Source organism: Alligator mississippiensis, chromosome 2, assembly GCF_030867095.1.
Source record: "Alligator mississippiensis isolate rAllMis1 chromosome 2, rAllMis1, whole genome shotgun sequence".
Taxonomy (NCBI): Eukaryota; Metazoa; Chordata; order Crocodylia; family Alligatoridae; genus Alligator; species Alligator mississippiensis.
In genome coordinates, this window is record NC_081825.1 from 225,220,543 (window position 1) to 225,235,847 (window position 15,305).

General features: G+C 44.7%; 1 protein-coding gene and 1 non-coding gene across 9 annotated transcripts in view; both read left to right on the forward strand.

Moving 5' to 3' along the window:
* Positions 1 to 1,222: 1,222 nt before the first annotated feature.
* On the forward strand, positions 1,223 to 1,294 carry TRNAG-UCC (transfer RNA glycine (anticodon UCC)). The gene has a single exon. It is a non-coding gene; the product is annotated as a tRNA-Gly (tRNA).
* Positions 1,295 to 5,910: 4,616 nt separating this feature from the next.
* Positions 5,911 to 15,305, forward strand: part of TSPAN18 (tetraspanin 18) — a 210,595-nt gene continuing 201,200 nt past the window's right edge. For all 8 annotated transcript variants that reach the window (XM_059722773.1, XM_059722772.1, XM_059722774.1 and 5 more), the window contains exon 1: positions 5,911 to 6,087. The gene's annotated coding sequence lies outside the window, so the exon portion shown is untranslated. The remainder of the gene's footprint in view (positions 6,088 to 15,305) is intronic.

Below are 15,305 nucleotides of genomic sequence, written 5' to 3' on the forward strand. Positions count from 1 at the left end.
TTATTGATCTAAAGCTAGTTCACATCCCAAGGTGAACTAACTTAGATCAGGGGAACCATTTTTGGGAGAATGTAAGCCTTGCAAACACCTGCATGACCAGGCATTTCAATCAACCTAACTTTGGTTAAGTCAATCTAAACATAATGCTTGTATGTATCCATGCGATGGATCCGAAGGTGGGTCCTGAGGAGGCACACAAAGTAACTGCATTTGAAGAAACAGTACCATGTTATGGCTAATGAACAATACATCACACCATGTGCTATCACATGGACCTGATGGTTCCCTTGGACAACAACTTCCACTGTTATTAGGTAGGGGCAAAGCCTGCAGATGTAGAATAATCATGTCCTGGGGCCCATCCATCTCAACTTGCTCTAGTTGTTACCCTTTATCTCTCTCTATCATAGGATGTGAGTAAGGTGTTGCTTATTTCCTTGTAGAATGTGTCCATCAACTTCATGTATCAGAGGGGCTAGCTCTTGTGACACCACTACTACTGATGCTGAAGAGCCTTGTTTTCATTGTAGATACACCCAGTGCCATTCTTGTGAAGTGTTGGCAGCTCCTAGGACCTTGAATTATGTTTGAGTTTTTCTATTATCTTGCCTATCTATTTATACACCTGCAAATCCTCAGTAACTCTGCCAATGGCTTCTAAACATGCTGTGTTCAGTTCTCTAGTGAGCAAAACATTGGCAAGTGACAATCTACACTGCATTGGTGTCATCTAGCAATTTAACAGGTCTAAATAGAGATTGGTATCTGATCTGCAGTGCTTTTCTATAAGTGCTTTATTGTTTTGACACTGTGTTCCAGCAACATGTTAGACTGAGGATCTTGGGGATCAGTACTGATGCATCTACTCCTGTTCTTCCCTGCAGCTTACTTAAGATAAAGTTTGGTCTAGTGTCAGATATAGTGTATCTAGTCACATGGTACAATAACTTGTTGAGCCCTAGTATTTTCTGACAGAAGGCAGGGAAGAGTTGTATTTTATAATCTAACTATTAGTTAGATTATAAACATAATGACTAACATAGACTAACATAATGGATCAGAGGTGGGCAAACTTATGTATGTGACTGTGGTGCTAGGGAAGGCAGTGTGGGAGAGAACTTGACCTTGGCCTACTTGTCTGGCTTACAGGGGAGTGTGTGGACTCTAGGGTCATAGAGTTGCAAGTTCAAGCCTGGGTATATGCCTTGGGTCCTGCATCTGGGCATTGGTAGTATAGTGGTAAGCATAGCTGCCTTCCAAACAGTTGACCTGGGTTTGATTCCCAGCCAATGCAGCCCTGTGGTGTTTTGGGAATTGGACTTGATGATTTGTTTAGGTCCCTTCTGACCCTTGCTACTATAAGTTACAGGGGTGTAGGTTGTAGTCGTATTGGTATAAGGACATAGACAGCCAATTCTTATCTTGTCTGGATCCATTCAGTATGTTTTGGGCCATAGGAAGTTCGCTTCTGGTGATGAGTTTAGCGAGGTTCAACACTTGTTTGAAGGCTAGGATGGGTGGTTCTGGGAAGATCTCTTTAAGAATTGGGTCTCCTTCTAGTATGGGTTGCAATTGTTTGAGAATTTTCCGTATAGGTTTGAGGGAGGGGTGATATGACATAACCAGTGATGTGCAATTTGTGAGGATTTTCCTTCTGTACTGCAGCAATTCCTCACGTGATAGCTGAGTGGCTCTTTCAAATGTGCAATCTATCTCTCTTGCTGAGTGGAAGTCTTTTTAAGTTTTGTGAGGTGGCAATCCTGGGTGTTCTCCTCAGTGCAAATGTGGTGGCATCTGAGGGCTTGGCTGTATATCACAGCTTTCTTGGTGTGTTAAGGGTGATCGCTGGTTCTGTGCAGATATGTATGTTGGTCTGTGGGTTTCTTGTACAATGTGGTCTGTATTTTACCATTCTGGATACTGATCATCCTGTCTAAAAAGGAGAGTATTCAAGAGTCGGATGAAGGGGTAATGATTGTTGAATTTCTGATGGAACTGAATCAGAAGTTGCAGGTTTTCAGTCCAAATGATGATGTCATTGATATATCTTAACTATAGCAAGAGTTTGATGGTGCAGTCCTTGAGGAATTATTCTTCCAGGTGGCTCGTAAAAAGGTTGGCATACTATGGGGCTATTTTGGTTTCCATAGCTGTGCCCATGTTCTGGAGGAAGTGTTGGTTATTAAAAGTGAAATTGTTGTCTGTGAGGATGAAGTGTATGTCAGTAATATCTTTGGGTCTGTACTCTGAGTTGTCATCTTGCTCTTGTAGGTATGTAGGGCAGGCTTGGATGCCATCCTGGTGTGGGATGTTGGTATATAAGCTGGTAACATCCATGGTGCACTATCAACACCCCTCCCCTCCGCCCCCCTCCCCCCCAGCCTGTTTCTCACCCACTGACTCCTCAATTGCAGATGCTTCCTCAGCCTGATGAAGAGTATATGGATTGAGACGATACACGGCTGGATCTGGGCGCATGGGGTCAGCCCAGCATGCAGCTACTTCTGGGCAAGTAGGGTTGCACCCGCTGATCAACCGCATAAACTGACCCTTGGGCTGGATGTAGCCTGTGGGCTGGGGGCTAAGCACCCCTGGTCTAACTAATTCAGAGGTACATAAGCTTTTGTGAGCAACAGCTCTGGAGTTTCATAGCATCTGACAAAGTGAGCGCTTGCTCGCCCAAGCTTATGCATCTCTGAATTTCTAGTATATACGGTGCAACTTTACCCTGCTTTCTGCCTAACTAGTATTTTCTAGTAAGGCTCACTTAAGGAAATGAGAATAATAGTCTAGGGCAAGTATGCAGTTTTTTCCCCAGTCTGCATAAAGAAATCTGTGTCTTCTTGGCCCCAGGGGGCCTGTATTTCCTGTGTCGCCAACATGGCTCTTTTGTTTGGCTTGGCCTATCTCTATTTGGTGTATGTGGCAAGTCTTACAAGCTTCTTTAATGTCACTGTTCTGTTGGTAGTATTGCAGTGATCCTGTAGCTGTGGATGGTCCAGGAAATATGAAAAAAGCAAAGACTTTTTGGGCAACATCCTTTTTACTGGACCAGCTGTACAGTTGGGAGAGATTTTAGGCACAAGCTTTTGGGCACAAGCTACCCTTATAATTAATAGTAGTTGATAAATAATGATCCCAAGCTGCAACTGTTTCTTTTTCAGCCCTTCTGAAGAGAACCTTGTTCCCAAAAGCCTGTCTACAATCTCTCCCAGCTAGGCAGCTGCTCCAGGAAAAGTTGTCATAGCCCCAAATCCTTGTCTCTCTCTCACTGTTCTTATGAGATATTTTCAATCTCCGAATGCATCCTTTTAATGCTTTTCTTTAGCTGCTGAGAAATTATCCTGCTGTTTCAAAACACAGTCCTAGATAGCATTGAGCGCTTCCCCTTATATTGATAGTTAGGGCATGAAATATGCTGTTTTGGCTATCCTGGCATAATAGCTTTAATTCCTTTCTGCAGAGGTTCATTCTCAGCATTAGCTCCAACATTTACTGGCCATATTTTGTCTGTGTTAACTGAAAATTATGAATAAACATTAGGTTCTTTAGAAACCAGTTTTTGCCAGCAATGTAGCCACCCTCTGCCAGCCTCTGTTATACTGGTACCTGCTGCTGGTACAATGAGCATAAAAGCACTGCTTAAATCTTGTCCACGCTTTCAACTCTGGTGAGTCTTTTAGCCATTCTTTCCTGCTACTGCTGCTGTTCTCTTCATTTGTTCAACTCCTGGCACCAGGTGTTATTTAGTTGTCCCTCAGAGCCAAGCAGTCTGGCCCGAGGTCTACTTCTTGTAGCGTCTTGAGTTCTGACTGTTTGTCTCTGTGAAACATGAGCCCCAGCACAACCACAAGCACCCATTCCAGCTGGCTCTGGTGACAGCCTCCTGAAGGTGTTGCTCCCCACAGTGCTCGACTGATTTCAGAGAGGAACGTCACCAAGAATGAACTTCACTCCCTCCCACTTTTGGAGGGGGGGCCTAGGTTAGCATTCTCAACCTGTGGGTCGCGACTCAAAAGTGGGCCACAAGAACATATGAAAGAGTCTCAAACAAACTTGAAAAATGGATTCTCCTTTAGAGGCAAAAAATGTGGGAAATGTGGCTTTTCCTTTGCAGACTGGCAGAGCTTGGGGGCTCCCTGGCCTCACACACACCCACCCAGAAACTGTGGGGCTGGGACTTGGGGGCAGTGAGTTGGGAGTGAGGGGCACTGGTTTGGGACCAGCCATCAATGCGTGCGTCTACACATTGCGTTACATCACCATAGTGCCCACCTGAGTCTATGCATCACCAGCAGCTACTTTGCCATTGTGACATACTTCCCCCTTTTAGTGTGCTGCTGTGGCAAAGTAGCAGCTCAAACTAACTGTGCGCTGTGCACCCAGCACAATACAGGCAGTCCTCAACTTACAACCTTTCGAGTAACAACATTTTGCACTTACAGCATTTATAAATTGACAGCCTGTTTCAACTTTCTGATGTCATTTTTGACTTTACAACACTTGATCCGATGCGACACCATGCCACCGAACAAGTTTGCTGCGTTGCCCATCTCCCTGGAGAACATCTGTCCAAACTTCCTTGGACACTTCCTTTGAGAAAGCAGACAAGACTCTAGAAGAAACTGCAGCAAAGACTCCTGAGAAGACTCCAGCCAAGAACCCTTCAAACAGTCCAACTAAGAGCCCTTCAAAAAGTCCAGTGAAGTCACCTCAAATAAGTCCTTCTAAATCAATATGATTGCTATTTACAATGTAAATCAGTGACGATGCATAGAGGGTGCATGGGGTTGCTCAGGCGATGGGTGGGGGGGGGCAGGCGGAAGTACTAGTGCCCCCCTTGTAAGTCCTGGCCAATCGCTGCAGCTGCTTCCAGGAGCGGCTGCAGCAATTAGCCGGCACTTGCTCCCAGAAGCGATCGCAGCCACTCCTGGAAGCAGCTGCAGCGATTGTAGTGATCAGCTGCAGTGATTGGCTGTCAGGGAGTCGCCTGGGGGAACCGCCCCCCCCCCACTAAGGCAGCACCAGTCGCCCATGATATAAATCAGGGGTGGGCAATCATTTGGGGGCAGAGGGCCACTTACTGAGTTTTGGCAAGCCATCGAGGGCCACATGATAGGCAGCCGGGGCAGATATATATTAAGTTTTAAAATTTTTTAGGGGACCCTTGGGGTGGATAGAATGGCCTGGAGGGCTGCATTCGGCCCACCGGCCGCATTTTGCCCACCCCTGATATAAATACATTCATGTAGCTATATTACTGATCTATAATTGAGTACAAAATTCTGGGTTATTTTTGGTGAAAAAAGGGTTCAGGAACCAATCCCGCATTCATAACATTGTTTCCTATGGGAAAACTGGTTCCCAGTTACGACGTTTCGACTCAAGACGCGGTTGTCAGGAACCAGTTGTGTTGTAAGTCCAAGGGCTGCTGGTAGGGGCGGTTACTGTGCCGTGCTTTAGTACTTGCAAAAGGGAGTACTAAGGCCAATGTCGCTGTAGGACCACCCAATGTATACAAACGGGTCCTGGGGCATCACCCGCCTGGGTGACAGATTAGGAGGGCCAAGAGATGGTGTCCTCAAAACAGCCCTTTTGGAGCAGCCCTGGTCGCCCAAATGAAGGAGGAGCCAGTGTTGGGGCCCTCCTTCTTTCCCAATTGCAAGTGAGGGATCCCCCTTGGGTCCTGACTTGGCTTGGGTGGCTCTGGGTGAAGGGAGGAGGACTGCATCAAGTTTCCTGGGGGAGGGGGTTGAGAGCTGCAGAGCAACCTCAACTTGGGAGGTGCCGGGGGAGGCGAGCCCCAGAGGAGGGGAGGGGAGGGGAGGGGAGGGGAGGGGACCCCGGCCGGGGAGGGGGGCGGCGGGGCGGGCGGGAACAATGCGGGGCGGGCGCGGGGAGGTGGAGCTGCCTGCGCGCAGCTGGCGACTCCGGCTCTCCCAGGCTGCCGGGCACGGGCTCGGCGCCGTGAGTGCGAGTCCGAGCCGAGCCGCGCCGCTCGCAGCCCTCAGCTCGGGCGGCAGCTGCTCCAACTTGCCCGCCTCGCAAACTTGCCCCGGCTCCTGGCGGGGCGCGGCTGGAGGCAAGGTAAGGACTAAGGAGGCGCCCGGTGCCCTGCCCTGCCCTCCTCCCCGACTGGATGCCTGCGGTAGCCCCCGGCTCGCCGGGAAGGGCACCCCGGCGCGGGGAGCGTGCGGTGGCGTGCCTGCCCTCGCTGCCGGCACCGGCGCGCTCGCTCCGCGGGCCCCTCTTGAGGTCCTTGCCCAAACTTCCCGCGACACGCCAGCCCCACTGGCCGGGGGCATCCAGTGCTGCTCGGAGCAGGGGCTGGCCTCGGGCAGTGCTTCTCAGGCTCTTTTGTGCCAGGACCCATTTGGAAACACGGATAGCCCTCCCCAACCCAGTGCCCCTCGCTCCCTGCCAGCTGCCCCCAGTGTGCGGGGCAGGGGAGGGGGTGCCCAGGCAGCCCCCCGCAAGCTGGAGCTCTGCCAGCCTGCAAGGGAAAAGCCACATTTTTTCTCCTTTCCATTTTTCAAGTTTGTTCATGACCCTTTTATACGGTCTTGCAACCCACGGGTTGAGGCGCGCTGGAGGAGGTGAGTTCCGGAGGTCCCTTGTCCTGGCTTCTGGGACGTCCCGGGACCGCCTGGCCCAGGCTGAGCACAGGAAGGCGCCGAGGTTTGGCTGAGGGCAGTGTCAGCGCAGCTCAGGTGTCTGACTTCAGCCCAGCCCAGCCCCAGCAGAAACTCTTTCAGCCGGGCTTTGCTGCCCAGAGAACCCCAGAGGCGCGCTCTCTCTCCCCCCTCTTCTCAGCACAGATGTAATAGCAGAAACAGCGTCTGGGTCAAGTATCAGGCTACCACAACGGTTTGTTTTTACAGCCAGGGCAGATGCAGGTGTTTTGCTATCAGCGTGTGAAGTTTGCTTGCAGGTTTAAAGCCTGCGCTTGTCAGGAGAAACGGACATCTGCTCTGGGAAGCATGGGCCTTGTTTTTAAATTATGCTCTTTTCTTTTTTTGGTGGCTGGTCAATTAGGCTTTTGTAGTGCTGCTTCCAACACCTTTCTATGTTACCTGTGCTTAGAGCATGGCTGAATGTTGCAAAGAAATGCAATGAATGGACTTGTGAGGATTTGATTACTAGTGACCCCCAGGGAGAGGCAGTGGGAGTCTGGTGTGCTACATGGACTGACTGACTAGGTGACTGGTCAGACTCTTGAGCTCAGTTCTGTCCATATAAATCCTAAGTAGGTTCAGTGAAATGAATGGAACAGTTGCACTTTTGTACTAATTTAACAGAACGTATTTCCCGATGCAGCTGGTAGTCCTTGCCAGTAAGGGGGTCCTTAAGCACCGTTCATAAGAAAACAGGGATTGTTTTTCTTTATTTGTCTTTAAAGTACACAAAAAAGAACAAGACAAAGCCACCTGGCATGAGAGCAAGTAGGAGTGTTTCTTATTCTTTAAGCTTGAAAGATGCATTCTGCTCAGGCATAGTCCTCTGTCTTCCGTTTCCCCAGATTACTTTTGCACTCTTGATAAAATGATTCGAATGTTTGATGGTCCCTGGAAGGCAACTGATATTTTTGTTTTTATTGCAGCCAATGTACTGTTTTTGTTGGAGCAGCTGAAATACTGCACAGCACAATTGCCATAAAAATCTAGGCTTTTATTTTTAATAGAAATGAAGAGGGTGGGAAAAGGAAAGGAAGAATGTTTACTTCTCCAAGAAATTTCAGTCTGCCAGAAAAGTTGAACTATCATTTCTATTGACTGCCTTGCATTTTCTGTAAAGGGAACCTTAGCCAGTGAATTTTCTAGCTTGAGAAATCATTTGCTAGGAGCACTGACACCTTGGAGAATTAGCACCTATTATCACTTACTCAAAAAAGAGATGCATCAAATATATAAAATATGTATTTTGGGGGGCAGGTTGAAATCTGGAGGGTTTATATTGGCCACTTAACCAACAGATCTATACTGGCAATCAATCCTCTTCCCCCAGAGATGAACTTATACTGGCAAAAGAACTCTTTTTGCCAGAATAGCTTACATCTTTAAGGAAGGTTGTTTAGTACTCTGGCTAAGAACTTGTTTTGTTGGTGTCAGTTGCCTCTCCACTAGGGGGCTTTGCTGGTATAGCTATAGCTTTATTGGGATGACTATAGGTTTAATTCCAGAATCCAGGCAAACCCTGGAATTAAATGGGGAGTGGCTTCCGTTCAGAAGACACAGACTTCAGTGTGTCCTTCGTGAATTACAGGAAAACTCTTTATACACCACGTGGAGAAAGAGGAAAACAAAAAGGGAAGAGCACATTCCCTCTCTTCCCACCCTCCTAAAAAGTGAAAACAGATTCTCTGTAACTTAATTTCCCAAAGTGAGAGTGAAGGTGGGGCTGATTTTTGTTCAGGAAGGAGTGTAATCTAAACATGCATCTTTTTCTATGTTGACAGCATCTAATGTCTATCCTAGGGGTGATCTCATTTTTGGCTAGTTGATGTGTATTATATTTTTTGGGGTGGGGTTGGGGGAGAAGGGAAAAGCTGATGTATCCTTAACTCCATCCACTATCAGTTTGTTTGTGTGTGTTGTTTAACTCAAATCATTATTGTATACACAGAACTTTAGATCGGTTTTAAAGAGCAGAAACAGTATCTGTAACCAGGAATAACATTGCAGTTCATAAAACATGAGCAGCATCTGTTACTGTGACTTCAGTGTGTTTCTCTCTCTTGGAGTAGCTAAGTTGACAGGTAGTTAGGTTTAATGTCCTGTGTTAAACCACTGGCCTGGCTACCATGGTTAATTGTGACTGTGCAGGATCAATAAATGTTAGCTCAGCATGTCAAAAGAGGAGTGCAAAAGGCTTAAAATTGCTTTATTTTGCAGAACTAGTTCTCGTTAACAGATGATGGTGCCTGATTTATATTTCTGTAACCTAGTTCCATCATTCAGGCTTGCCAACTTGCTGCTATTCATGCATCAGAATGGGCTGGCGTCTTGGATATCCATCAGAAATATGGCTCAGCAAGCTGCAGTCAGAGTTAGCAGTTTTCATCCTAACACCTTTGTATCTTAAGATAATATACCCTTGTTTGAGTACTTCAGGCATTTGAAGCAGAATGCACATACTGTGATGTGAATTTATTGGGTGTTTTCTTTCCTCCTTTTGCTCATTTGAAATCTCTTCATAAACACAGAATGAGAGAGAGAAGGAGAGAGAGAGAGAGAGAGATGGATGGGAGGAAGAGTAAGTGCAATTACTTCCTTTTTTATGAATGAATTTTCTTTTCTTTCCCCTGTTTTCTGCTCCTCATTGCCTTCTGTAGGATTCCTGCATAATTAAAATATGATGACTTTCCTTATGGAAGCCCTTCACTTGTGGCAACGATCCTAATTTGACGTCACTGCAAAAATACTAGTTTCTGGCACAGGGGCAGATGACATTTCATCAGCTAGTGCATGCCCATTTTTTTTAAACCACAGTGCTAAGACCATATGGGCAGATAATGAGTTTAAGCTGATAAACAGCTTACAGATTTGCCCAAATAAAGGACTTTCTTCCTAGAAGATGCATTTTACTTTAAAATAAATAATCTAGTTCCTCTGTTTTATTTAATTATCTCTAGCCCTGTCTTTTCTCAATGTGCTGTAGGAAAACAGATGCAGCTGTTTTGTCAGTATCAGCTACTAACACATAGGGTCATGGGCCTTAACTCGGGGAAGAGCAGAAATAAGGTATTCAGATGTTACAGAAATAAGTTGTGAATAAAAAAAAATAGATGGAAGACAGGGTGGAAAGGGCATTTCTCATGGAGTTCTATAATGCAGGGCAAAGTTATCTACTTCTTGATGATAAGTCGTTGTTTGAGGCGACTACAGGTCTGTAGCCTATTGGGGACCTACCCTAGAAACAGGCTGCATTTCTGTTTCTAAGATGAGAGCGACTGCAGTGATTGCACACTTCTGCTAATCTTGGTGGATGCTTGTTGGGAGATCCTGTGTAGGCCATCTAAAGCAGAACCCCTTGCTTCTTCAAAATTTCTCCTAAGTAGTGATACCCTTTTTTCCTCTTTGGAGTCTCTCCTCTCCGCTTGTGCTCCTGAGTTGCCAACAGGCATCCAGACATTGATTCAGACTGGGAAGAGAGGGCTGAAAAAAGCATAGATTTTACTGGTAGATATTAATTTGTGCCAACTGTGAGGAAGATTGATTATGTTTCTTAGAGTTGCTGTATTTCTTTATTTAAGGAGACCAACTTCTGGGGAATGCAATGCAATCCCAGATGTTCCACAGGCATCAGGAACGGAAAGTAGTCTACATGACTTCTGGTCTGGGATAGTGTGTTCACCTTAGTACAGCACCGTGGGCCATAGAGATAATCAGTTCTGCTCAGTGGCAGAGCTAATTAGCTGGGATGTGGCAGCGTGATCATTGATCATCATGACTATTTCTTCTTGCTATGATTGCTTGCTGAACTGGAAACAGAATGCTCCCTGGTGCTGATCTGGGACCCTGTTTTAGGGAGTCCTTGGGTACATCAGAAAAAAGCTGCCAAAATTTGGAGAATTTCATTCTGGAAAATTCAGGATAGATTTGTTTCTTTACCCTTTTCTCCTTCATGTACCACTCTTCAAGCTAATTTCCAAATGGTGTAGGGCTGATGGCCTCAGATACATACAGTATGTTGCAAGAAGCTGGCATGAATTCAGACCAGAAAACCATTTGGGAAGTTGAGCTCTTCATCTTGGGGACAGAAGATTTAAAAATAAAAAATCCAAAAGCTAAAATGAAAAACAGGGTGGATGTAAATTGCATGGCTGTCCTGCTCAATATATGTGCAAATATTCAGGCTGTGTTCCATGGGTGTGCCTCAGTAGCTATTTACATGATGTTACCTGCTTTGGATACATGATTAGTAGTTCATACATTTGGACATCTAATGTTTGTTTCTTAAAAATTGGCACCTGATTTTTTTTATTTAAGGAAGTGTGTGTGTGTAATATAGTTTATTTGTTTAAGCTTTTTATATATCTATCTAAACATATACATCTTAATTATAAATAGAAAATTGGGGATAATTACAGAATATTGAGTCTATCCCATTCTCTTAAGTGAAGTTTGCTTTCTATGGAACTTTTCACCAACTGTTTTGTTTTGTCTGAATTGTTCTAATTTCCTATTTCATTGAAAATGTGTGCTATGTTTTAATCAATCTTAATATTAGGAATTTTTCTTTATCCAGACCTTTCTTTCTCCTTAATCAGAATCATTTGCAATACAGATTACATCCCATTCTACTTGTAATAAAAGACCATGGTAGAGAAAACAAACTATTGTTCCTGATTGCAGAGATCAACATTCTAGTTACCTGTAAACCTCAGGTATATCTTTACCACTTTTAAAAAAAGATGTATTCCTCTTTTTACTTTTCACTGACCTGTGGGACAAATAGAGCCATTTTCTTTTAGATCCAGAAGACCTGAAACCACTTGGTGTCCTGAAGAATTGGGGCTTTTAATTTTAGCAACCTATGCTAGCACCAACCAGTGTACTATAGTGGTTAATTCCATATAATACCCTTTTCCTAAAGTTTAGAGAAGTGTGGTGTTTTTTCAGGAGATGGGAGCTACAAGACCACTGTGTAATAGTGTTTTACATTCTTTTTCTCCAAAACTGGAGACATGGGTAACTTAAAGTTGCTTTTTGGACCTCCTTTTAAAGAAGATTTCCTTGCTCATGCTTTGAACCAGTCCTGTTCATGAGCCAACCCCTACAATATATATATTGAGCTACCATATTGTTTGTTTAGTATACACAATTACATGGTACCAAGAATATTTGAAGGCTATGATGTTGCTCCTACTGAATTACTGGGTATTTTGCTGCCTTTTTAGTGGTAATGGGGTTGGGCACTTAAATACCACCATAGGATGGAGTTTTAGCAAGAGACCTAAGTGGGAAGATTAAACTTGTTTTGTGTACAGATTTCCTCAGTTTGCTGGTGAAACCTTTCCAGAGGGTCTAAAACTAGTAGGTCACTACATGGAATCTCACCCTTCCTTTTCAGTGATCAAAATGTTTCAGATGCAGGTGGAATTCCTTTGTTTGCTGTTTATTACCTTTCACTTGCTTTATAATGGGAGTTTCCAGTGACCTTCTAAATTAAATGAAAGGTCATCTGGTTTTGCTTGTACAAATTCCTCAACTCAGCTGCTGGCTTGTATTTTTTTTAATAGAGGTATGTCCCCTTCAGGGAAAGAGGACTGATGCTGTGAATGTTATATAAATGTTTTGAAGGTGAACATTGCTACAGTACTTTAAATACTCTCCATTGATTATTAAAGAGGCAGCATGATCTATGGGACAGGGTACTAATTTGGTTCTCAGGATCTGGATTCCCTTTACAGCTCTGCCACTGACCTGCTTTGTGAAATCTTTTTACCTTTTTGTGCCCTTGTTCCCCTTCCTACCTTTACTCCATCTTTTCTAGTTAGAGTGAAACTCTGAGGCAATGGCTGTAAGTAGTTGTATCTGTATAGCTCCTAGCACAATGGCTAGGTACAGACCGTTAAAAAGCCCGAGGCTGAATCGATTCAGTCTTTACAGGTTAGTTTAAGTTGCACAGGTTAAATTGAAACAGAAGTGAACAGACATTTACTTCTGATTTAGAAAATGTAGCCACATGCCTGCAGTGGCTCAGGCCAGAAGCTGGGGGCACTAGAGTATGGCTCTCTGGCTGTGTTCACTTCCTCTTCCTACTGCCCCAAGGTCTCTGGGATTTGCAGTCCAGAATCACAGTAGCAGGACTCTGCAGGGCTGCTCATCAATTCCTCTTCCTGCTTCCAGGTACCTCTGGGATTTGTAATCCACAGCTGCAGCCAGCGGTAAGTTTGAGTGGGGGAAGGGATGTTTAACCCCTCTCCCTGGCCTCAGACCCCAGCCAGGTTTTGCTGTGGGGAGGGAAGTCCCCACACTGTAGACAGGGCTGCATCCCTAGCTGGGTTTGCCCCCCCCCCCCCCCCCCCCCCCCCCCCCCGTCAGCCAGCCAGCCTTCTCTGCTCTAGCTAGGGAGCAGAGGGGTGGGAACCAGGAAGGGGTCTGGGACAGAAGTTTCATAAACTGGTTTGACCCAAATCAGTTAAACCTGGTTGTATATAATATCAGACTTACCTTAAACTAGTTTCAGCCATTTTTAAACTGGTTTATGTGCATTGAGCTTCTGTTCTGTCACAGGTTTAAACCAGTTGATGTGTAACTTCTGATCCTAGCTGGAGCCTGTATACACTACTATAACATAAATACTAAATACTAAATGTTTATTTATTAGTACTTGGTCTCTTCTCACTTGGTCTCACGAGTGTCAGGTCATGCTCTTGCAGGTGTTGATAGGAGTCTTTCTACTCACTGCAGCAGGGGTTGGATCAGGTGCACAGAATAGAAATTTGTTTGCTTTGGCAGAAATGAAAATTGTGTTTTTAGTAGAAATTTAAATTAAGGCACATAAATGGTTTTAAATAAACCTCTCAACAGTCCTGCAAAAATGTTCTTTGCATTTTACAGATGGACAAGATGAGACACAGGTAGGTGAATTCGTTTGCTTACTCTGATGCAGTGGCAACATCTGGAATAGATTCCAGATTTTACATTGCCCAGTCCTGCTAACGTAATAGAGACCTGGATGAACTTGAATAATGACGTTTCCATAGATTTACCACTTTTCACTAAGCCCTACATTTAGACTGTAAACCCAGCAGCTTTAAAGTGGCATGATGCCCAGTTTTAAGAAGGCTGATTTTTGGTCATGGTGCTAGCTGTGTGGTTTATGGCCCTGATTCATCTCTTGGATATCATCTGTTGGTTTCTTTTTTAGTTATTATGGAAACAGTTACTATATTTACTTTTTATGAAAGGCTCAGTGTGTGTAAATACAGAGGGGGTTTTAAAGTGATAGTTAGAGATCGCGCTAACTGATGACATCTACGTTTCTTCAAGAAAATTAACAGACTGGTAGCTTGCCTGTTCTTGAAACATAGATCTCACAGGCAAAGGACACATATAGGGTTCATTGTTAACTCCCTCAATGGCATATTTTAGGGTGGAAATAGTTGTCTCCTAATGTTGTATATATGCCACCATAACAATTTGTATGGCAGCACAAATGCTGAGCAGACATCCTTATGTCTTGTCATGGCACATCTCTCTAGGTGGGGAAAGCCTGCATGGGTCTCAGCATGGAAGTACAGGACCTAGAGAATCCTCCAGCTCCCAGGCTGCCCAGGTAGGCACGAGTCAATGCAAGACCCAGTGCAGGGCAGCAAGGGACCCAGGGAATCCCTGAGCAAGGGGAACACACTGCCCCTTGTCCTGCAGTAAGGCCTGCAGTAGGCAGCCTACTGCAGGACAAGAAGCAATGTGTGTGTTGTCCATTAAAGTGGATCAGTTGAAGTAGGACATGTCCTGCCACAGCTGATGTGTTTCAGTTCAGCAGTATCTGTTTCTACCCTTATAGTGTTGCTTGGAGGTTGGAGAGCTGGATTGACTTGTAGCTTTCAACCCATTGTGGCCTGCTTTTTCAGAAGTGTCGAGTCCCCGCATCCTTCACAGAAACTGTTGTGACTTGTGGGTTCTCTGCACCTTTGAAATTTGGTGTCTTGAACTGAACACACACAAATTAATATTCAGTTTTGAAAATGCCCCTCCAAGAAGTGATATCAAAGCAAAAGCTGTGTAATAGATTATTGAAATGGCATCAAAATCACTACTTGATCTGTCTTTTTAGTATTTCATTGCAGGTAGATGGTGAGGTTAGTGTAGCTTGATACAAATTTAAGTCACCAATGAAGGGGAAATAAGCAAAGCCTAAGAACTATTTGCAGAATGTATTTTAAGACTTCTGAAGCTCGAGACCTGAATCTCAATTCCTGATGATGTAAATGAGAGTTGAGGTTGGCCAGAAGCTCCTAGGGTAGGGTCCTTAGCATAAGTCACGAGGCTTTAAGATTTCATGGAAATACAGATACGTATGGAGACTTTCTAGATGGACACTAAGTCCCTGTTCCATACGAGGTAGAAGTACACGTGGAAGCTAATGTTCTTCCTCGTCCTTGTGTTGGGGATGCTTCCGGTAATGGTTTTCACAGGCACTGTAGATTTCATTGAATGGAATAATCTTCCAGCACCCTGAGAACTTGATACATTAATCCTTTGCTAATGTGATATATCACCCTAGATGCAACGTCTTGAAAAAAAAATTTCCAGACTGAAAGGGGGTTAAATGCATAGCGGTGCCTTCCAATTAAA